We start from the raw sequence: 24361 nt of genomic DNA on the forward strand, positions 1-24361 counted from the left end.
CATTCTTCCATTCTCTGCAGCTGTTTTAGTGGTCACAACTTATCATCATTTCTAGGGCTGTTAAGATGCTGCGATGTTTAACAACTCCTGCACTTCTCGATTTTTTTTTTTGTTGCTTACCTGAGCTAAATTTTTATCCAGCTACTGGATTGGATCACATCCAAATTGTGTTGCTGGCCGTGATTTGGTTACCTAATTAGGAGCAGCGACTTGAGGAAAGAGGAGCAAACAGAGGAGCTATTCCCAGTTCAGGATCGGCAGGCCAGTCGTGTTCATTTCATTTTTAATTAATCTTTTCTTCAGTATTAGTCATGACCATGGCCCATTATCTTGGTTTCCTCAAGGAAGGTAAAACTTGGCTTTGAATCTAAACCAAGCTTGAACAACTGGTGGCCTGCGGGCCACAGTGTGGCCAGTGAAACCCTTGATGTGGCCCACAGAGCCACTGTTCAAAAGCTGGTAAGATTGGCCTGTAAGTTTAAAGTGCAGGTAAGTGAATTGCAAAGGGGCTGCTTCTCCAATCACGGGCTGTCCCTTTCCCACATTTGCTGCTGATAGGCTCAGTAATGAGCCTATCAGCAGCAAATGAGAGACAGAACGAGTCTCTGATTGGAGGTGCAGTGAACACACACACACTGATCCTTTCACACTCTGGTCATTTTTATTAATTACTCTTCTTTTAATGTAACAATTTATTGTTATGATATTGCTTTACTTTGACTCAGGGATTGATCCTTTTCTTAATACCGCAACTTTTTTTTTGAAATTCAGTTTATTATTGTGCCAAACCTAATCATTCCAAAATTTGCTACATGCTTGAACCAGGCCCATTACTAGAAAGGAGGTCAATCATCTCAGCCTTAGGAGTTCCTCAGGGTAGTGTCCTAGGCTCAACCATCTTCAGCTGCTTCATCAGTGGACCTTCCTTCCATCATAAGATCAGAAATGGGAACGTTCGCTGATGATTGCACAATGTTCAGCACCATTCACGACTCCTCAGATATTGAAGCTGTCCATGCCCATATGCAGCACCGATACACAGTGGCTGCAGTATGTACTATATACAGCATGTACTAAAGCAACTCCTCAAGGAAACAAAGAAAATTATACTCACCAGTCATGTCACTTTTCAGCAGAATTGATCTTTATGACTCATCCATTGAAGACTGGAGACAGTACATAGACCGCCTAGGTTTTTATTTCATGGCGAATGAAATAATAGTGGAGGAGAAGCAGAAAGCAATCCTTATAAGTGTCTGCGGGAGCAAGACATATAACCTCATCCGAGGTCTGACAGCCCCAAACGCACCCAATTCTAAATCTTTTAACGAGCTGGTAGACCTCATTAAGGTACATTTTCAGCCAAAGCCATCAGTAATTATCACAGAATGTTAACGGCACAGAAGGAGGTCATTCGGCCCATCATGTCTGCACCGGCTCCCCAAATGAGCATTATGACCTTGTGCCATTGCCCTGCCTTTCCCTGTATCCTTGCCCATTGTTTCTATTCAAATAGTCATTTAATGCTCTCTTGAATACCTCGATTGAACCTGCCCACGCCACACTTCCAGCCAGTGCATTCCAGACCTAAACCACTCGTTCTGTGAAAAACGTTTTTCTCAGGTCACACTTGCTTCTTTTGCAAATCAGTTCAATCCTATGTCCTCTCGTTCTTGACCCTCTTACAAGCGGGAACATCTTCTCCCTATCTACTCTGTCCAGCCCCTTCATGATTTTGAACATCTCTATCAAATCTCCTCTTAGCCTTCTTCTCTCCAAGGAGAACAGTCCCAACCTCTCCAATCTTTCCTCATAGCTGAAGCTTCTCATCCCTGGAACCACTTTTGTAAACCTCTTCTACACTCTCTCCAAAGTGCTTACTTAAATCCTTCCTTAAATGTGGCACCCAGAACTGTACACAATATTCCAGCTGAGGTCTAACGAGTGTCCTATATAAATTCAGCAAAACCTCCTTGCTCTTGTACTCTATGCCCCTATTAATAAAGCCCAGGATACTATATGCTTTATTGACTGCTCTGTCCACCTGTCCTGCCACCTTCAATGATCTATGCACATATACGCCCAAGTCTTTCTGCTCATGCACCCCTTTCAAAATTTCACATCTTATTTTATATTGTCTGTCCATGTTCTTCCTACCAAAATGCATCACCTCACACTTCTCCATATTGAACTTCATCTGCCACCTATCTGCCCACTCCACCAACTTGTCTATGTCCTCTTGAAGTTCTACACCATCACAGTTCACAACACTCTCAAGCTTTGTTTCATCCGCAAACTTTGAAATTGTCCCCTTCACACCAAGATCTATATCATTAATATATATCAGGAAAAGCAAGGGTCTCAATACCAACCCCTGGGGAACTCCACTACAAACCTTCCTCCACCCTGAAAAATATCCATTGACCATTACTCTCTGCTTCCTATTAATCAGCCAATTTTGTATCAACATTGCTACTGTCCCTTTTATTCCATGAGCAATAACTTTTCTCACAAGTCTGTTGTGTGACACTGTGTCAAATGCCTTTTGAAATTCCATGTACACCACATCAATAGCATTACCCTCATTGACCTTTTCTGTTACCTCTTCAAAAATCTCCAGCAAATTAGTTAAACATGATTTTCCCTTTAGAAATCCATGCTGGCTCTTCCTTATTAACCCATATTTTTTCATGTGACTACTAATTCTATCCCAAATAATTGTTTCTAGAATCTTGTCCACCACTGAAGTTAAACTGACTAGCCTGTAATTGCTGGGCTTATCCTTAGAACTTTTTTTGAACAAGGGCGTAATGTTTGAAATTCTCCAGTCCTCCAGCACCTCCCCTGAGTCTAGGGAAGACTGAACAATTATGGCCCGTGTCCCTATGATTTCTACTCTCACTTCCCTCAATGTCCTTGGATGCATCTCATCCGGTCCCGGTGCCTTATCAACTTTAAGTGCCGACAGCCTATTCAACACTTCTTCCTTATCAATTTTGAATCCTTCTAGAGACAGAGTTTCCTTGTCTGTCACCATGGGTTGGGTAGCAACTACCTCCTTGATAATGACGGATGCAAAGTATTCATTTAATACCCCAGCCATGGGCCTTTTGTCCATGTGTAAATTCCCTTTTAGGTCCATAATTAGCCCTACTCCTCCCTTTACCACCACTTCACTATTTATATGTCTATAGAAGACTTTGGGATTGCCCTTTATGTTGGCTGCCAGTCTTTTCTCGTAATCTTTCTTTGCTTCTCTAATATGTTTTTTCACCTCCCCTCTGAACCTTCTGTATTCCTCTTGGTTCTCAATTGTATTTTCTACCTGACACCAGTCATAAGCACACTTTTTCTTCATAATCTTAAATTCAATCTCATTTTTCATCCAGGGAGCTCTGGATATTTGCCCTACCTTTCCCTTTCAATGGAATATACCTTGAATGCGCCCAAACCAATTCTTTTTTAAAGGTTGTCCATTGTTCAGCTACAGTTTTTCCTACCAATCTTTCATTCCAGCCTATTTGGCCGAGCTTTGTTCTTGCCCCATTGAAGTCGACTCTTGTCCAGTTAATTATTTTTACTCTGGATTGCTGATCGTCCTTTTCTATTATGATCCTAAAATGTACAATACTATGACCACTGTCTCCTAAATGTTCCTCCACTGACACTTGATCTATCTGGCCCACCTCATTTCCAAGAACCAGGTCCAACAGTGCATCTTTTTATGTTGAATTGGACACATACTGCTGCAGAAAATTCTCCTGAACACAATCTAGGAACTTTTGCCCCTCTCCACCCTTTACTGTGCCACTGTCCCAGTCTACATTTGGGTAATTAAAGTCCCCCATTATAACTTCTCTATAATGCCTGCATCTCTCTGTAATATCCCTGCAGATTATGCAGAGATTTAAGTTCAACTCCAGAGTAAGGGCCCTGGATGAGTCAATCGCAACTTATATCGCGAAGTTAAAACAGTTGACTGAGCACTGCGACTTCGGAGATACACTCAATGACCTGTTGCAGGATCATTTGGTTTGTGGTGTACATGACGTCATTCAGCATCTTTTATTTGCAAAAATTAATGTTGATCCAAAGCACGCCATGGAAATAGCACTAACAATGGAGAATGCTGCAAGGCTTTGCAGAGTGTGCATCATGACACCTTTCTTCAGTTAGGGCAGGAACCTACCACCGGGCGTGGCACAAAAACCAGAGAGGCAGCCGTGCAGCAGGAGACCGTCTCTACTGCTCAAAAAAATGCAAAGGCATACTGGAAGCAACTCACTAGTGGTTCAAAAATTAATTTGTTACGGATGTAGGGGTAACCATGTACCGGAAATCTGCAGATTTAAAGAGGCAGAATGCCACTACTGTCACAAAAAAGACATGTAGTAAAGCAATGCAGGGTGAAATCAAGACAGCCAATCAGACAGCAAGCCAAGATGATTGAAGTGTACAATATAACTGAACCAGAAGCTGCTGATACTGATATCTATTCCCTACACAATGTCAAAACAGTAAAAACTGAACCAATCACTGTCATCCTTTGAGTGAATGAGAAGCTTCTAGTCATGGAGGTAGACACAGGACCATTGACCACAGTGGTGGGAGAACGTGCATCTAAATACCTAGCTGAAGGCATACACTGGACAGGCAATACAGGTAAAAGGCATCACCACTGCACCTGTGTGCTTTAGGCAACAGACGGCCCAGCTTCCGGTGACCATTGTAACAGGTGAAGGATCGAGTCTTCTGGGCCGCGATTAGTTACAAAAAAATAAGCTTGACTGTTCAGAAATTTTTGAAGCGAGAACAGGAAGAGACCCTGAGCTGATAAGGGAATGTGACAGAGTATTTCAAAATGAGTTAGGAGAATCGGAGGACTTTTACAGGATACAAGAATCCCTCAGGTCAAAGTTGGTTCTGGGAAAATCATAAAAATAAGTGAAACGAATATAGTGGCACTCTGAACAAACTGAAGAAACAGTTGGCTGAAAAAACTCAATGAAGTTCAATGTTCCAGGAGGAAGCCAAAAGATACAAGAGTCAGCTGATTGAAACAAAAGAGGCATTAGAAGGAAAAGTCATGCAACTTTCCAAGATGCGAATGGGTAGCAAAGCCAGGGGTAGCTCAACCATTGAACTGAACCAAGTTAAGGTTTCGCCAGGGAGAAATTTGGCCGACTGTAAAGTCAAAACGAAGAACAAGACAAAACTCTGTGGCAAACAGAAGGAAAGGCAGAAATCAAATGCGAAAAACCAATAGGCTATGTCTCCAGAACCCCCTCTGCAGTCGAAAAGGGTTACTCACAACTTGAAAAAGGTTTATCAGTAATATTCGGAGTAAAGAAGTTCCATCAATATTTCCATGGTCAACATTTCACCATAGTGTCAGACCATGAGCCACTAATAGGTTTATTTACTGAAGATAAAGCAATTCCTCCAATAGCCTGTGCCAGAACTCAACAATGGGCTTGATTTTGTCAGCATGTGAGTACACCTTTATGCACTGTTCGGGTGTGCATATAGCAAATGCAGATGCCCTCAGTAATCTTCCGTTACCAGACATCATCATACATACTCCAGTGCCACAAGAAGTTGTAACTGTTTTGAATTTCTTGGATTCTTCGCCAGTTTGTGTGAAGCAAATAAAGAATTGAACAAACTGGGATCCAATTTTATCAAATGTTCATGACCAGATATCGCAAGGATGGTTGAACGCACCAGGCTCTGAAGAGATAAGACCGTTCTATGCCCGTAAAACTGAGTAAAGTTGTCGAGATGGAACCTTGTTGTGAGGAACAAGAATTGTCGCCCCTTCACAAGGAAGAGAACCACTCTTGACAGAGCTGCATCGTGTGCATCCAGGCATTTTGAAGATGAAGATGCTGGCACAAAGCTATGGCTAGTGGCCAAGTATAGACAGTGATGCAGGAAAAATGGTTAAACACTGTCTCCAGTGTCATCAACAACAGAAGTTGCCTGTTTCAGTTCCATTGCATCCGTGGGAGTAGCCTGGTCAACCCTGGGTTAGACCACATATAGACTATGTAGGTCCATTTTTAGGTGCCATGGGAAGAATATTCCCGTTGGCAAGCGGGGCCGGAGCCCTAACGCATCAGCTGTGCGCCCGCTGAACTGTCAAAGGTCTATTAAGGCCATTAAGAAAGTCATTAAAGCTGTTAAGAAAGCTGCCTGTCCAACCTTAAGGTTGGTGGGCAGGCAAAGAGCCCAGGCGGACTTCGCATTTTTCATGAAACCTCATCCACAGGCGGGAAGAGGTTTCATGAAGTATTTTAAAATGTAATAAAAATTTATACTTTTATACTTTGACATGTCCCAGCTCATGGGACAGTGTCACATGAGGGGAAATGATTTAAAAGTGTTACCGACCTTTATTTGAAACTTTAGTACTGAAACAAATCTCCCTGAGACACCTCCGTGCCTCAGGGAGATCTCTGCGCTCTTTCGCATACATGCGCAGAAGAGCACAGGGAACCCCCACCCGCATAGGGAGCACTTAGCGCTTCTGGATGTGCGTCACGCTGAGTGGGCCTTAACTGGCCCGCCCACACAAAATGGCGGCATGCACCCGATTGTGCTCGCTCCTGCCCGCTGCCACACAACCTCCCTCAATGGGGGGAAAATTCAGCCCCATGTTTTTATTGATCATCGATGCACATTCTAAATGGATGGATGTATATGAAGTTAGATCACCGACATTAGGTGCAACTATTGAAAAGCTGCACCAATGTTTTAGTGTACATGGCCTACCTGAAATTATTGTTTCTGATAACGGTACCGCCTTCGCTAGTACAGAATTCCAGAGATTCATGAGTTTAAACAGAATTAAACATATTAAAACAGCACAATATCATCCCTCATCTAATGGGTTAGCAAAAAAAGGAGGGTAAACCTTCAAAACAAGAATGAAGAAGTTATCCAAACAAAAGTCATAAACTTGAATTTCACACTTTCTTCTCCATTATCGAACGACTCCTCAAGCAACTATGGGTTCAACACCGTCTGAATTACTGATGAAACACTGCTTTCGTACAAGGTTAAGTCTGGTGTTTCCAAACTTAGAGGGAAAGGTAGAGGAGAACCAGAGTAGTCAGAAAGCGAATCATGATATTCATATCAAAGCTCAAAAATTTACTGTGGGAGAAAGTTTTTGTGAGAAATGTTGGAAATAGACCTGGTTGGATTCCTGGTATAATTGTCTCTGAAACCAGACATTTGTCATACCAAGTGGAAGTGGATCATCTAAGGAGTAGAGAGACATTCCAACAGCCAGCTATTCCACCTGTAATTGATTTCGAATCTTTCATCCCTGAGGTGACAGATCAACTTAGGTTAGACATAGCTGATGCCTCTGTTGAATTAAATAATTCTGAACTGCCATTGTCTAACGATGTCCCTGATGCTGAAATTCCTGATCATGTCAATCCAGTGGGAGAATCTCAAGCCGTAGAGCTATGTTGCTCTAAGTGAATTGGAAAACCACCTCAGAGTCTTAATCTGTAATCACATGACTTGTGTGTATATATATTATATATATATATATGTATATGTTGTGGATTAAGATGTTCTTGTAAATAAGAAATATTAAAAAAAATAAAAAGGGAGGAATGTAGTGATTGTGGGTAAAACCTTTCCTACTGTTTAGGGATCACATGATTGTACTGATGAATCAGCCCTAAGTGCGGGTAATCCTAGGGGCGGAGCTTTCTAGCCATAGACCTGGTTCGAGCATGTAGCTTCTTCAAGAGCTCTATAAATAAAGTTATCTGTTTCAACTAAGAAACCTGTCCAGTACACCAAGTTGATTATAGCTACCCAGACTGTTCACTAGCTGTGCCTTATTTAGAAATTTGGAAAATCATGTTTCACTGAAGTCACTTAAAGGCAAACAGCACTGCTTAAAGGCAGGTTGTACTCTGATTTCAGATGGCAGAGTACATTTTTAAGTAGGCAGTGGCTGCATGAAGTACAAAGAGGGAACCAAGATTTTCTGACCCAGCACTGGAAGTCCTGGTCCCAGCAGTGGACAAGGGGAGAGATAGCCTGTTCCACCTGGCAGTGTTCAAAGCCCTCCAGACAACAACTTTGTAACCATTGGGAAGAGGTACCTAAGGAGGTTGAAGCCAAGAATTTAGCTTCCTAGAACTTGCCTGCAATGCTTAAAGAAGTTAACCGACCTCAACAGACTTAAGCAAGGTGAAACTCTTGACTCTCACCTCAGCATCTGCATCTCCTGCAGCCTTACTTACATTACTTCCTTTTTTCACTTACAACTCAAGCTTCCATGTCTTGAAATCTGGGAACTCCGTCCAAAGCAGTTCTGCGCGATAGCACAGAGATAATCATTGCCAGCATGTCTCTCTACTCCTTAGTCCTAACCAGCTGTTCAATCTTTCTTCTATATCAGCTCCATTGCCCTCAAGAACTATTCACTATTTAATATAAACAATTCCAGCATAGGAATCGGAAGTCCAATTTTAAAATATACGAATGGCATCAAATTTGGTGGTGTAATTAATATGCTGTGTCCACTTATGGACAAGACCAAAACTGGGGGGCCACAAATGTAAATTAGTCTTAATAAATACAATAGGGGATTCAGGGGGAAAGTCTATATCCAGAAAGTGGTTAGAAGGAGTAGTTGAGAAATGTAGCATAGGTGAGCACACGAGGGAGAAAGGAACAGAGGGATATGTTGATGGGATTGAATGAAGAAAGGTGGGAGGATGCTCGTGTGGGGCATAAATACAACATGTAGCTGTTGGGACGAATGGCCCTTTGCTGTGCTGTAACTACTTAGTATATGTTTTGTAATTAAACAAAAGGAATAAATAGGAAGTAAAGGAGAATAGAAATAGAGCAGATGGTGAGAGGGAAGAGAAAGATAAACAGAAAGAGAGAGAAACAAAAAGGGGGTGAAGGATAAGAAAGAAATTGGAGTAAAGAAAGGAGACTACGCCAGAGTGACACATAGACTGAGTGTATAGTTGGTTTGAATTTGGTTCAGGTGGAAATTTGGTGCAGAGAGGGAGAGAGGTGTTCCTTTTTCTATCTTTTTCAGCCTCCAGTAAGTGTAGAAGACATAAGTTACTTCCCAGAAACAGATGGAGACAGCAGTGAGAGTTTGAAGAGCTGGGGGTCCGGGGGGGTTAGGTGGTAGAGGGAGCAGGCATGGATATGTGGAGGGGAGTTTGTGGGCTCAGTGCATTCCAAAGAAAATTGAAGTGAGACATAACAACAAAGAAGGCAAGTGATTGGTTGGTTGGTGAGCATTTTCTCTTTTTCTCTCTTATCTAAACTAAGGAATTTCAACTGGGTAAGTATAACATTAATTGAAATAATAAGAATATAAGCACAAGCAGGACTAGAGGCATTAATTCATATTTAATGAAAAAAATAATTAATTAGTTAATTAAAACACAATACAGATGGCAGGGCATGTGTTGTGATGTAGCTGTAGTACGTGTAAGCTGGTGGATGCCAGTGTGATCCACAAAACGGCGTCTGCAGTAAATGGCTGCAGCTTGCGGAACTCCGGTTCAGAGGCTGGAGGCTGAGCTGCAGACACTGCGATGTGCCAGGGAAGGGGAAAGTTACGTGGACACTTTGTTCCTGAAGCTGGTCAAACCCCTTAGGATAAGGTCTTCTAAGTTGGTCCATGGTCAGGGACAGGAGGGTGTGACTGTGGGTGGAATTGTCCCAGATTTGCACAACGATGTTTTACCCGTTGACCACAATGGCGGCTTCTCACACCGTATTGTTCCAAACCTGCTGCATTAATTATGCATTCCCGGAAAACACATCATTTTCGTGGCCAGCAGGCTCTCATTTGCCCACCACGCCACTACCTCGCTGCTTCACCACGCTGGGCGCCACATTAAAGTGGATGCAGCCTTGTGCACACCTCTCAGCGCTTCCAGCCCAGGAACTGCAGCACAGAAGACAAGATGGCCCCAAAAGGCAAAAAGAACGCAGCCCCACCGCTTCTGTGATGTGTCCCTTGAGTGCCTTTTGAACACGCTGGAGGCCCTCCGTGGTGTCCTCTACCCCCGCTCTGGCCGCAGGATGGGCAACTGCATCACCAATCCAGGGTGGTGGTCAGTGCTAATGCCATGCAAAAGAGGACAGCTATCCAATGCAGGATGAATGGTCTCATCCGTTCCACCAGGGTAACTCACTCTTCTCATCACTCTCAACTCTCACACACACAAACCCATCACACACACACAGGGATCTCACACCTCAAGGGACAACCCCACCAACTCTCACACACACCCTCACACATACCCTCACACCTCCATCAGGCTCATAACCTTTCGAGCTCACGTGCTCATCCTGTCCATGGCTCCGCTCACCACACAAACATTCCACACAGTGCCATGTGCCTTCCTCATATCAACAGGAAGAGGTGCCAGACTTGGGGTGCAGTGGCCCACATTAGGCCCCTTACTCGCTTTGAGGAGTGTGCCATCATGCTAACAGATGGGGACATGGACCGTAGCCGCGGTGACTGAGAGTTCAGCAGAGAACACCCTCGCAAAGCGACCGATGCCCTCAGCCAGCCAGTCCCTCAGCTCCTCTTACACCTACATCCCCAGTTGCCTCCCGTTAACCTCCTCCCCTCCTCCCAACCTCCCCCCCCACCACAACACCTTCATTCCCCCCCCAATCTCTCCCCATCCTGACAACTCTTCCTCTGCCACCCCCCCCACCCCGGTACACCGTCCTCTCACAAACAGAGCAGGACCTTACTCCTCTCTGCCCCCCTTGTCCATCAACTATTGTGAGCAGACCATGCTACGCAGCACAGCCATGCCCATGAAAATCCATCCAGCATGCCATGGACGTTACTCCAGGATCCCATTGCTGTTGGGCTCCAGAATCTTCTGCTCCTCGGATGTCCACGATGTGAGCAAGGCACTGGTGGTAAGTCCCGACTTCTTGACGTCACACTTGTCAAGACGCATTCAGCACCGCCGTGCAATCACGCCAATGTGGACGGACGGTCCAGTGGGGAGGATGATTCTGGCAGGCTGGTCTTATAATGAAATGCAGATATATTACATTGAGGTGCCAGACATCTGATGGCGGGGAACGTGACCCGCCATCATTGAGCTGAGTGGATGAGCACAAACTGGTTTCACGACATCGTGAAACCAATTTTTGGCCTTCTTGCCATATTGTCTGTTCACGCCATCGAGCACGTCCACTGCCAGCGGGCACAGATGATTCCGCCTTGTTAGTGAGGCAGGTATGGGGGTCAAAATGGAAGTGGAGTAGCCCCAGCCCTGGAAATTGTCCAATAGGCTCGGGGTTCTTGTAGCTTGTATGAACACGAGTGAGGACTGCAAGGGGGCTGAGCGAACTGACCATGGCACCATGGTACAGGAAGTCATTCAAGAGGGGGGAGCAAAAAGAAATGTGGTGGTAGCAGGGGACAGTCTAGTCAGGTGAATGGACACAATTCTCTGCTGCCGAGAGTGTGAATCTAGATGGCTGTGTTGTCTACCCAGTGCCAGGGGTCGGGACATCTGCTCGAGGCTGGAGCAGAACTTGCAGTGGGAAGGGAAGGATCCAGTTTTTGTGGTCCACCTGGGTACCAACGACATAGGTAGGACTGGCAAAGAGGTTCTGCTTTGGAAGTATGAGCAGCTAGGTGCTAAATTAAAAAGCAGCACCTCAAAGGTAATAATCTCTGGATTATTACCTGAGCCAAGACCAAATTGGCATAGGGTAAATAAGATTAGGGAGTTGAATGCTCAAAGATTGGTGCAGAAAAAATGTGTTTCAATTCATGGGACACTGGTCTAAATAAAAAGTAAAGGAGAATAGAAATAGGGCAGATAGAGAGAGGGAAGAGAAAGATAAACAGACAAAGAGAGAAATGAAAAGGGGACAAAAGATAAGAAAAAAATTGGACTAAAGAGTGGAGACAAGCCAGAGTGAGATGTAGACCAAGTGTATAGTTTGGCTTGAATTTGGTTCAGGTGGGAATTTGGTGCAGAGGGGGAAGAGAGTCCATTCGATTGGCCTTCATCTGAACCGTGCTGGGATTAGTGTTCTGGTGAGTCATATATCTTGGGTGGTAGAGAGGGGTTTAAACTGAATCGTGGAGGTGAGGGACCACCTGAAGAAAGGTGTGGTAAAATTAAGAGAAAGGTCAAAGCAATAGAGCAGGGTAGTGACATGGGAAATGATAACCAGTGTGCATCAGGAAGGCACAGAGCATATCAATTTAAATGTGTACCAGCAGATAAGGGTAGACTTTGCAAGAATGGTAAAAAGTCAGAATTAGAGGCTGTGTATCTGAATGTGGATAGCATTTGTAACACAACAGATGAACTGATAACATAAATATAAATAAATATATATGACCTGACAGCCATTTCAGAGATGTAGTTACAAGATGACCAAATTGGGGACCCAAATATTAAAGGCTATTTGACATTTTGGAAGGACAGGAAACTAGGAAAATTTGGTAGGGTAGCTCTGTTAATTAAGGATGACTTTAGTACAGTAGTGACAGGTGACCTTCGTTCAGAAGATCAAGATGTAGAAACAATTTGGGTAGAGATAAGAAATAGCAAATATAAACAGTTACTTGTGGGAATAGTTTATAGGCCCTGTGCACTGAAGGACAAAGTACACAGGAAGAAATAATGGGGGCTTGTAAGAAGGGTACAGCAATAACCATAGGTGATTTTAATCTTCATAGAAGAATGTAGGAACATGGGAACATAGAACTTAGGAGCAGGAGTAGGCCATTCAGCCCTTGGAGCCTGCTTCGTCATTCGATAAGATCATGGCTGATCTGGATATAGGCCCAACCTGTTCAACCTTTCTTCATAAGAGAAGCTCCTCATCCCTCCCTGGAATTAGTCACTTAGATCTTCTCTAAACTACTTCTAACACAGTTATATCTTTTTGTAAATAAAGAGACCAAAACTATACATAGTTCTCCAGATGTGGTCTAACCAAGGCCCTGTACATCTGCAGTAAATGCAATAAAACTTCCCTACTTTTATATTCCATTACCTTTGCAATAAGCACCAACATTCCATTTGTTTTCCTAATCATTTGCTGTATGTGCATACTAACATTTTATGATTTGTGTATCAGGATTCCCAGGTTTCCCCCTGTACCAATGAGTTCTGCAATCTCTCTTCATCTAAATAGTATACTGCTTTGCTATTCTTCCTGACAAAGTGTGCAAGTTCACATTTTCCCACATTATACCCTGCCTGCCAATTTTTTGCCCATTCACTTAGCCTATCAATGTCCGTTTGTGGATTATTTACCTCTTCCTATATATCTTTGTGTCATCAGCAAACTTAGATCCTGTTATAATATGGCAGGTAGTATGTGACAAGTGGATCAAATCCACAAGGTAAACTTGGCCTTGCTATCATAACAGTTTTTCCATTTGCATGTATTACGAGAATATTTATGCACTGAATTCAGAAGTGATAAGTCCACTAACAACTTTAGAATTTTTAAAAATTAAATTAAAACATTTATTAACAAAGTAAAATAATTCAAATGCATACATATGATTATAGTTACTTGATATAACAAATCCCAAAATTCCTAATTAACCTGACTCCCAACTATACACCCCCTTTAAGGCAACAGCCCATGGTAGATTTGAAATTTAAATAAACAATTCAGCAAGGTTTCCAGAACACCCACTGACACTGGAATTCCAAAGGTTTTTTAATGCAACTTTATTTATTGGAGAAGCACTTCTTCTTCCGAGTGGCTAGCAGCTTCTTCCAAGCCTGTTTCACATGATGTACCTTTCAAGATTTTACACAGCCCTAAAGCCACATAGCCTTCCATCCTTTTTTATATATGTTTCTCTCTCTTTAAAGTGTAAAATCCCATTGTTCTACATGTCTTTGGAAATTTACTCTTCCCATAATATAAAAATCTTTCATGTTGTCAATATGGCCTTTTCCTTCTGGGAAAAATAAATGTATTGCTTTGCTTCACTTAACTTATTAACTTATAAACGTTACATCATCCCTTTGAAAATCAAACAGCCCCTTCACTTATCTAAGAATGCAAATTTCCTTCATACCCTAATTGTGGAACCCTCATCCCAACTTATCCATCTCCATTTCAAAAGTCTGATTTACACCTAACTCTTTTGAAAATTTCAATCTTGTAGTCTAAGCATCTCTTGTCTAATTAAATCAGTCACACAGACAGAACCATCCACACTCACACCCATAAGCCTACAATAATATTATGAAAAATATGATAATTTCATGACACTACCATACATTTGGTCCGTTTATCCAAGTCATTGATATAGAGTGTTAATAATTGAGGCCCCAGCACTGATCCCTGTGGTACGTCACTAGTTACAGCTTGCCAACCAGAAGACCCAGTTATCCCTACTTTCTGCTTCCAGTTAACTAACAAATCCTTTATCCATGCTAACATCCCCTATACCATATGCTCAAGTTTTACTCATGGATTTGATCTGCCTGGCACACATCATCTGCCATCTCGTAACACAGGGCAAGTAGCAGGCTATTTTAGATCCAGTGATGTGCAATGAGACATTAATTAATGACCTCATAGTAAAGGAGCCTCTAGGCAACAGTGATCATAACATGTTGGAATTTCATATTCAGTTGAGGTTAGCCTCTAAGGCTAACTTTTTAAACTTAAGTAAAGGCAATTACGAGGGCGTGAGGACACAGTTAGTTAAAGTAAACTGGGAAAATAGGTTAAAAGGCAGGACAGTACAAAAACAGTGGCAGGCATTTAAAAAGATATCCTGTAACTCTCAGCAAAGATATATTCCATTGAGAAAGAAAGACTATGAGAAGGATGCTCCTGAGCATGAGAAGGATGGCTGAATAAGGAAGTTAAGGATAGTATCAAATTTAAAGAAAAAGCATAAAAATACTGTGAAGATTAGTGGTAGATCAGAAGATTAGACAGATTTTGGAAATCGGCAAAAAATAACTGAAAAAAATGAGGCAGAAATTAGAGTATGAGAGAAAGCTAGCTAGAAATACAACAGATAATAAGAGTTTCTACAAATATTTAAAAAAGGAAAAGAGTAACTAAAGTGAGCATTGTTCCCTGGAGGGCGAGACTGGAGAATTAAAAATGGGAAGCAAAGAAATGGTGGAAGCATTGTGCAAGTATTTTGGCATCTGTCTTCACTATGGAAGACACAAAAATCATATCGAGAATACTTGAAAAACAAGAGGTGAAAGGGAGGGAGGAACGTAAAACAATCACAATCACTAAGAAAAAGATACTGGAAAAATGATTAAAACTAATGATTGACAAGTCCCCTGGACTTTCATCCTAGGGTCTTAAAAGAAGTGGCTGCTGAGATAGTAGATGCGTTAGTTGTGACATTCCAAAATACCCCAGATTCTGGAAAGATCTCAGTGGTTTAGAAAATCATTAATATTCCACCTCCCTTCAAGAAAGAAGAGAGATAGAAAACAGGAAACTTCATGTCTGTCATAGGGAAAATGTTAAAATTCATTATTAAGGTAGTAAGAGCAGGACATTTAGAAAATCAGAATGCAATCAGGCAGGCTCATTATGGTTTGGTGAAAGGGAAATCATGTTTGACTAAGTTACTGGAACTCCTTGAGGAAGTAAAAGATGAGGTGGATAAAGGGAAACCTGTAGATCTGGTGTACTTGGGTTTCCAAAAAGCATTTGGCAGGGTGTCAAATCAAAGGTTACAGCACAAAATAAGAGTTCATTGTGTAAGAGGTAACATATTAGCATGGACAGGGGTTAGCTAAAGAAAGCATAAAGTAAGGATAAATGGGCCATTTTCGGGTTGGCAAGCTGGTACTATTGGAGTGCCACAGGGTCTCAACTAATCTAAAATCTACATCAATGACTTGGATGAAGGAACCGAATATATGGTAGCTAAATGTGCTGATAAATCAAAGAAAGTTGTCAAGAGGACACAAGCCATCTACAGAAGCATTTAGATAGGTTAAATGAGTGGGCAAAAATTTGGCAGTTGGAGTATAATGTAGGGAAATATTAACTTGTCCACTTTGGCAGGAAGAATAAAAATGCAACATATTGTTTGAATGTAGAAAGACTGCAGAATTCTACAGTACAGAGAGATCTGAGTGTCCTGATACATGAATCAACACAAAGTTGTTATGTAGGTGCAGCAAGTGATTAGGAAGGCAAATGGGATGTTGGCATTTATGCAAGAGGGAAAGTAGGGAAGTTATGCTACAGCTGTATATGACATTGGTGAGATCCCATCTGGTGTACTGTGTACAGTTTTGGTCTCTTTACTTAATGACATAATTTCATTAGAAGCAGTTCAGAGAAGTTTCTCTCAGCTGATTCCTGGGATAACGGGGTTATCTTGAGGAAAGCTTGAGCAAGTTGGGCCTATACCCATTGGAATTTCGAGGAATGAGAGGGGATCTGTTTGAAACCCCTAAGGTCCTGACAGGACTTGACAGGGTGGATGCTTAGAGGATCAGGGGACAATGTTTAAAAATTAGGGGTCTCCCACTCAAAGACTGAGATAAGGAGAATTTTTTTTTTCCTCTCAGAGTGTTGTTAGTCTATGGAATTCTCTTCCTCAGAAAGCAGTGGAGGCTGGATCATTGAATTTATTCAAGGTAGAGTTAGATAGATTTGCAGTAGACAAGGGAGTCAAGGTTATGGGGGGCAGACAGGAAAATGGGGTTAAGGCCACAATCAGATCAGCCATGATCTTATTGAATGGGGGAAGCAGGTTCAAGGGTCCAATTAGCCTACTCCTGCTCCTAATTCCTGTCCCCATTCTTTTGTCATTAATGTTAATGACAAATACATAACCATAGATTAGATCTATGGGGTTTTTAATGTTTGATTTTGAGAGTATGTATTTACAAGGTGCCTTGGTGTAATCCTTCATTCAGTCACCTTGTACAGCCTTGACACTGGGAATGATACCAGCCAAGTGAAGCTTGCACTCTCCGAATCCTTGCTGGCAATATGACTTACTTGAATATTTCAGGTCATTAGATTCTTTACAGTTTCCACCAAGCCTTTCCTTTGTTAAAAAGCATTCAATTCTCGAAGGATCAATAACCTTGTAAACAGAGGTTCACACAAGATAATACAAAACAGAATATCTCCACGAGTTATCTACTTTATAACATTTAAGGAGTGTTCAAATGGAATGCTTTCTTAGGAGAAGAGCTGCATTCTGTGAAAATAAAAGACACCACTCACATCTGCAGAAGAATGTTATTACCTGGGAGCTGATGATGCAACAACTACAAGTGATTAAAATAGGAGATTCTCCTCACTGTATTACCCTCAGAGATGTATGTACTGCATTACTTGGTTCAATGGGAAATCAGATAACTGTCGCATCCTGACAAATTAATTCCTTGGGGCACAAAACTAGTAAACTTCATGTTACAGTTCATGAGCTTAATAACAATCTATTTCCTGTTAGCATAATGACTTAAGCTCAGTAATTAAGGGTGTCGTGTATATTAAGCTGTCAATTCCTTTTCCCTCTCTTAAATACAAGTTAGGACATAAGAAATCATGTTATGGTTTACTGAACAAACTTTAATCAGAATTTCAAACCTTATGATAAGAAGAAGGAAAAACTTGCATTTATATAGCATGTCATAACCCCACCCATGTTCCAAACTTTCGAAATATGGTCATGACCATTTGAAATAGGAGCAAAAGTAGGCCATTCAGACCCCTGAGCCTGCTCCACCATTTGTTAAGATCATGGCAGATCTGATTGTATTTCGAATTCCACATTCCCATCTACCCCCAATAACCATTGACTCCCTCGCCTAACAAGAATCCATCTATCTCCACCTTAAAAATATTCAATGACCCCGCCTCCACCACCTTCTGTGGCAGAGGGTTCCAAAATCGAAATGTGGTCATTGTTGTAATGTAGGAAAGAAATATTTGTATGTAAATGGCACCTTAACATGTCCTTGAAATGCTTGAAAGTGGTTTACTCTTTGAATTGACTGGAATAGACAAACTGTTGATATGTAGAGAAATGCAGCAGCCATTGTGTACATACTAAGATCCCATAAACAGTAGAACTCTAACCATACAAGAATACAGCCCAGAAGCAGATCATTCAATCCTTTGAATGTGATAGTATTCTAGAGTAACACAGAACTATTTCCAGTGCCCTGTTCTCTGCCCATAGCCCTGAATCCTTTAATGTTTCAAAATATTTATCGACTGCTCCCTTAAAAATGCTAGACTATGCTGTGCTTCAATCAGTCCCTGTGGTAAAGCATTCCTTCTTCCAACAATGTTCTACACAAAGATATTTCTCCTAAGATTCTCTTCTGTCCTCAGTCTCTTAATGTAAATTTTGAATTGATTAAGCTTTGCACCCTATCAAAATCTGCATTTTTTTTACAAAAACACCTATTAATTCTCTTCTTAGCCTTCTTTGCTCCAGAGAAACACTCTCATTGTTTCATGTCTCCCTCTATAACTAGTTTTTCATTCCTGGCATCATCCCGGTGCGTATAAACTTGAACACTCTCTAGGGATTTAATGTTATTTCGAAAATAGACACGCAAAACTATACACAGTGCCAAACTTGTGGCCGAGCCAATAATTTTCTTAATAACTACTTCATTGTTCTTGTGCAGCATACATAGAGGGCAGGATTTTTGGTTCGGCGGGTGGGCGCGTGAGATGATGCGCAATGACATCGGCTGAGTGTGCCAACTTCGACGCGCAGCCGCACATTGGTTCAGTCGGTGGTCGCCCTGCTGGTTCCAGCGTGTGCCCGCCAACAATTAGAAGACCTATTAAGGCCATTAAGTTATCATTTGCGCTGAATTTTTCACTGCCCACTCAGTCTAGCAGTTGACAGACAGACGAATGGGCCAGGCAGCCTTTGCATTTTTTTGGAAACCTCAACCACAGGCGGGATGAGGTTTCCAAGTTCAAATACAAATGAAATAGAAGCTTTAATTTTTAATTAAGGGGACATGCTTCATAAATTTTTTGTGTTGTTTAACAATTTTTTCAATATATTCTTCATTCCCTGAGGCAGCTCCGTGCCTCAGGGGGAATATTCAGTGCTCTTTCACGCGCATGCGTGAATTGCATGCTGGGCCTGCTTGCCCTCCTCCCCCTGCCTGCACAGGCAGCGCTCAGCACTGTCGCTCGTGTATCACGCTGGGCCCGCCCGCATAAAATCGTGGAGCGCTGCCGATCACAGGTAGTGTTTGGCTTCCTGCCCACTCCCGCCAATCCCACATGCCAAGGGCAAAAATCTGCCCAAAGTTGTTATAAAACCTATAATTCCATTGGCCTTGTTTATGGTGTATCTGCCTGTACACACACATTTAGGGAATGAAGCATTTGAGCACTTGGGTCCCTTCAGTTCATCCACACCTTTCAGTGTCTTTTGATTAAGTATATACTTCCATTCTTGCTGTTTTTGTCCCTTTAGCATTCCGGAAGGACTGTTTCCTCCATGACACCCTAGTCCACCCCTCAATCACCCCCAACATCCCTCCCCTTCCTGGCACCTTTCTATGCAATTACAGGAGATGCAAATCCTGCCCTTTAACCTCCTCTCCTCATCATCCAAGGTCCCAAACATTCCTTCCAGATGAAACAGCAATTTACATGTGCTCCTTTCAATTTAGTACACTGTATTCACTACTCACAATGTAGTCTGCTCTGCACTGGTTAGAGCAAGGGCAATTTGGGTGACCACTTTGCTAAACACCTCCATTCAATCCACAGGCCTGTTCCCAAGCTTCCAGTTGCTTGTCATTTTAATTCTTCAACCTGCTCTCACACTGACTCCTTCCAGCCTTGGCCTCTTGTATCGCCCCAGTGAAGCTCAAAGCAAGCTTGAAGAACAGCACCTCATCTTTCAATTAGACACTTAACAGCTTTCCCAACTTAACAATGAGTTCAACAATTTCAGGCTCTAACTCCTGCCCCCATTTTGTTTCCTTTTTCTTTGCAGGTTTTGCTTATACTATAGTTTTTCTCTTGTTTCCGCTTTTAAACAGCAGCTGTTCATCATTCTGCCAATCAGATTTCCTCTAACAAATTATTTACTTGTTACATTGTCATTCCCTTTGGCCTTGTAGCACCAACTCTTTTGTCATGCAATCTCTACTATCTTCCACGCTATCACAGGCCTCCATATGTTCTTTTTCCACTACCTCCCATTTCACTTGCTTAAAACCTAGTACATTATTTACTTTGCCCGGATCGGATGAAAGGTCTTCGACTTGAAACATTAACTTTGTTTTTCTCTCCACAGCTACTCTCCGACCCATTGAGTATTCCTAGAAGTTTCTATTTTTATTTCAGATTTGCAGCATGTGCAGTATTTTGCTTTTATGTTTGGGCTAAAATCAGGATTCACCAGCAGGGGGCAGCGGATAATCAGTCCAAGGAATTTAAAGCAAGGAAAATTAAGGAAATATATTTTTGACTGAAACATTTGTAAATACACTGCTCGGCTGAAGATTCTAATTGGGGAGTGTGACTGTGCCGACTATTTTTGACTGTGCCACAGTGCACTGTGGATGTCCATGGTGTGTTGTGTGGGTTTTCAAATTAGCTCCTCTGGCTGTGCCACATGATAATTTTATGGACCCACCCACCACGACCACATCATAAGATTCTTATATCTTCAAATTTCGGAATATTTTGTCTTCACTCACTTATCAGAAATATGTCTCTCTGTGCAGAAATAATACAGGTTTACTGCAGTGTCAGTACCCATTTCCTCAGAATTGCTGAAGGTAAATTCAGGGAATACGTGCTCCGAACAGAGTTCTATTTGTGGGGTGCAGCAGACAGAGAGTTATCCCCAGTTGTTGCATTGGGTCTTTAGCTCCCTTGGGTATATGACAACATTCTAGGTGGCTGCTATATGTTAATATTTGTAGGAGATGCTCCAACCCAGATATGTTTAAAAAACACCAGCATTACGTGTTTCTTAATAGTATGAAATGGACAATGGGGATTGATAAAGCACAAAGTAGATGATGGGTAGTGGTTGACAATCCACTAGTGGGTGAAATCCTATTGATGCACATTGTGATGTAGCAATTTATGCCAAAAGGTGGCAGTAGCAGTGTGGGTATGCACATCAGAATCTTCAGACATGAAACTGGTTTTGAATGGCCAAAAGAAGTGAAGTAATTGAATTTCTGTAAGTTTGCTTGGAGGTGTATTTTTTTTTGTCCTAAGGCTGGCAGAGTGAGAGTGGGTGCCAACATGCTCAGCCTTATTGTAGCTGGGATGACTTTTTGAATCAATAGAGGGCAAGTGGAAGAACATGTGAAGATACAGCAATGAAAAGGTTCCGGAGCAGTTTAGGATTATATATTTAAGTACAACACAGAAGTACACCTCCCTTGTGTACAATGAATGAGCATTCCACATGTCAGCAGATACACAGGTCAGCACAAACTCAAAATAATACTTACTTGCACCATACATACACTGGCTTGCGATATCAAGTCTACATAAAAAGTGCTTCCTCATTATTTGATAAATGCACCCAGTTCCTAAACTAACACACAGCACTCTTTCTTTTTAACCTTTCAAAGACCTCCAGCAACAAGAACACTGCAGCAGCATTTTAAAGTGTTATTCTAATATTGGTTTCCCACCCACAGTGTCCAACTTATATGTTGTCATAATCAGCGATTTAATAATCAGAAAGCCAATTAAACCTCTTTAAATGCTCCCCAGCACATTTTGTTCTTTGCATCCAACTGTTTCCCGGTCTGGATTTCTCTTAAATGTTGGAGTCATGGCACTTCACATCTTTTAACCACTAACAGGAGAAAAGTGAATGTAAGTGTGATGACTCAAGTGCTGGAAAAACCTGTATTATCTTTTGTGAGATGTCCCTTTAAGAGCAAGATGTGCTGGGCAGTATTGAAAGAGGGTTAATTGGCTCCCTGATTAAGACATCTTTAGGGGTTGGACTGGCGTTTCCATGGGGCTGAACAGCTAGGAAGCAAAGGGTAAATAAAAGACTAATTGCAGAGGTGGTGGGAGGTTGGGGAGGGTCCACTGTACATTCCTTGAGAACTATATCCATAAGGGACATGATACCTAAACACTGCATGCAAGACTTTAATCCCTAATGTATGGAAAGACCAGAGATATTTGGGTTTGTCAGCCGAAAAGGAAGGTATCCAAGATGTGGTCTTATAGAGGTATACAAGGTTTAAAAATTAAATTTTAGGGGTAGAACAAGGGAACATTGGCTCAAACTAATAAAAACTAACTTTCAGGCTAATATTAGGAAGTGGTTCTTCACAGAATGAACACCACTTGGAATGGCTTTCCAGGTGGCAGAATGGTGAAGGAGAAAAGCCTGGAATTATTTAAGCAACAATCAGGTGAAGCAGAATTGTACTGGATGGACAAACTATGATGGGCCAAGTATCATTCCTTATCCATCTTGTGCCCGATTAGTTAACCATGTGTGTTTCATTTCCTTAAGGTAATGTTTTCATTTTCAAATTACATCAGTCAAGGCAAACATTTCCTCACAATTTTAAAGTCCTCCCCTCCTTGCAAGTCTGTAAATTTGCACAGAAGTCATTCATTGAAGTACAGGGGAAAAAAATTAAGCTTTAAATAAATCTCATTCTTTGAATGCACTCCTAATGATATCAATTAATATGTCAAGCTAGTTTCCAAGGGTGTTCATCGCAATTTGCATTTAAACACAAGGTATTCAAGAGAACCTTAAAAAGTGTGAATTCATGAGCAAATGCTATTCTATTCAAAACGAAGTAGCCAAGCTGATTTTGATAATGCAGTCTAAAGAACTAAAGTTATATCGAATTACATTCATTATTAACAGTGTCTGCCATTTAATCACTGATGAAGGAGTTCTTTATAAAGATGAAATTATAAATAAAATAGCAGCTTAAAATGTTAAGATGAATCATGAGTCACCTTTTGGATGATGGAAAATAAAATGGGTGTAATGAAGTAAAGGTGACATTAAAGTGTTCAAATTACAGGTTTTCTTCCCAATCACAGCATAAAATAAGGATGAGGAAAGGATTATCTTTTCTTTAGAGGAAGTAATATGGGGTTGGGTTAGCGCAGTTGGCTATGTGGCTAGCAACATGGTTCAAGATAATACCAACAGTATGGGATTGATTCCTGTTCCAGTTGAGGTCGACTTGGGGCCTGCCTCCTTGTCCTGTCCCTGAGGCTGGAAGGCAACGGCAAACAACCCACATGGAACGGAATATAAAGTATATGCTTCAAACCATTTGAAGCTTCGTATTTGAATTTGTGGAAGTGAATTTGCTACTTATCAAGCCCTGATAGTTTTTTTTTTGTTGAATGCTTATACTTTATTTCATTTGACAGAGCATAATATTTCTTCATACCCCAACTGAAATCAGCCATTGCATAATGCCAGAACACGGACTACTTTAATTTTCTGTTTTAGTAGTCAATTTCAGAGACTGCTGGGTGTCTCGCAAAGAGCTATACAATAACTATAATGAGGTCGGTAAAGATGTTTCAAGATGGTGGCCGCATGAGATTCTCCTTTCTTCCCTGTAGCAGGGAACATTTGCTAAAATTATCACCCTCACTTGGCAAGCGCCCCATGCCTGCCATGAATACAAGTCTGGCAGAGTCAGCACTGGAAGTTCCCGCCAGGCATATTCTGATACTTCTACCTGGATGTCACTACACAAATTTTTTGGGAGCCCCAAATATCTTCAGTTACTATTCTATTCCTGCCCATCCAACACTAAAAAAAGGATGGGAAATGTATTTAGTTCACAGATGCAGTCAGGGCCACTTTTATTGAGCCACCATATAGTTCATCAGAGTAGTCTGCTAGACACTTTCAATCTGATTCTAGGCACTTCACAAAGATGCTTACCTCTCCATGCCTTCCAGTGCAGCATAAGAGAGTGCACCCACTATATAAAATTTCCCCATTTCTAGCTCCAGATTTCTAAGATCTTAAACAGGGAGCATCAAAACAAACGGCAATGTCCAATTTTTTGGAGATAGAGTTTCTATTTTGGAAGCAATCAGCAAATGCCTTGTAAATTGCATTAGTTTTCCAAAGTAAGTGTTTTAATTTAAGCTTCCACTCAAAATCATTTTTGCCCTGGATGACAAAGGCAATAAAAGTTCAAATAAATCAGGAAAAGGAGACCTGGCAATTGCCCAGAGCAAGATTTATGTAATAACTTACAATCCTCTTAATAAAAGGAAGATTATGGAAAGTACTAATATAAGATTACAAGAAAAGATTATATTCAATATTAAATTGAACCCTCTAGTGTAAGAAGTT

The sequence above is a fragment of the Carcharodon carcharias genome, chromosome 7, assembly GCF_017639515.1.
Source record: "Carcharodon carcharias isolate sCarCar2 chromosome 7, sCarCar2.pri, whole genome shotgun sequence".
Classification (NCBI taxonomy): domain Eukaryota; kingdom Metazoa; phylum Chordata; class Chondrichthyes; order Lamniformes; family Lamnidae; genus Carcharodon; species Carcharodon carcharias.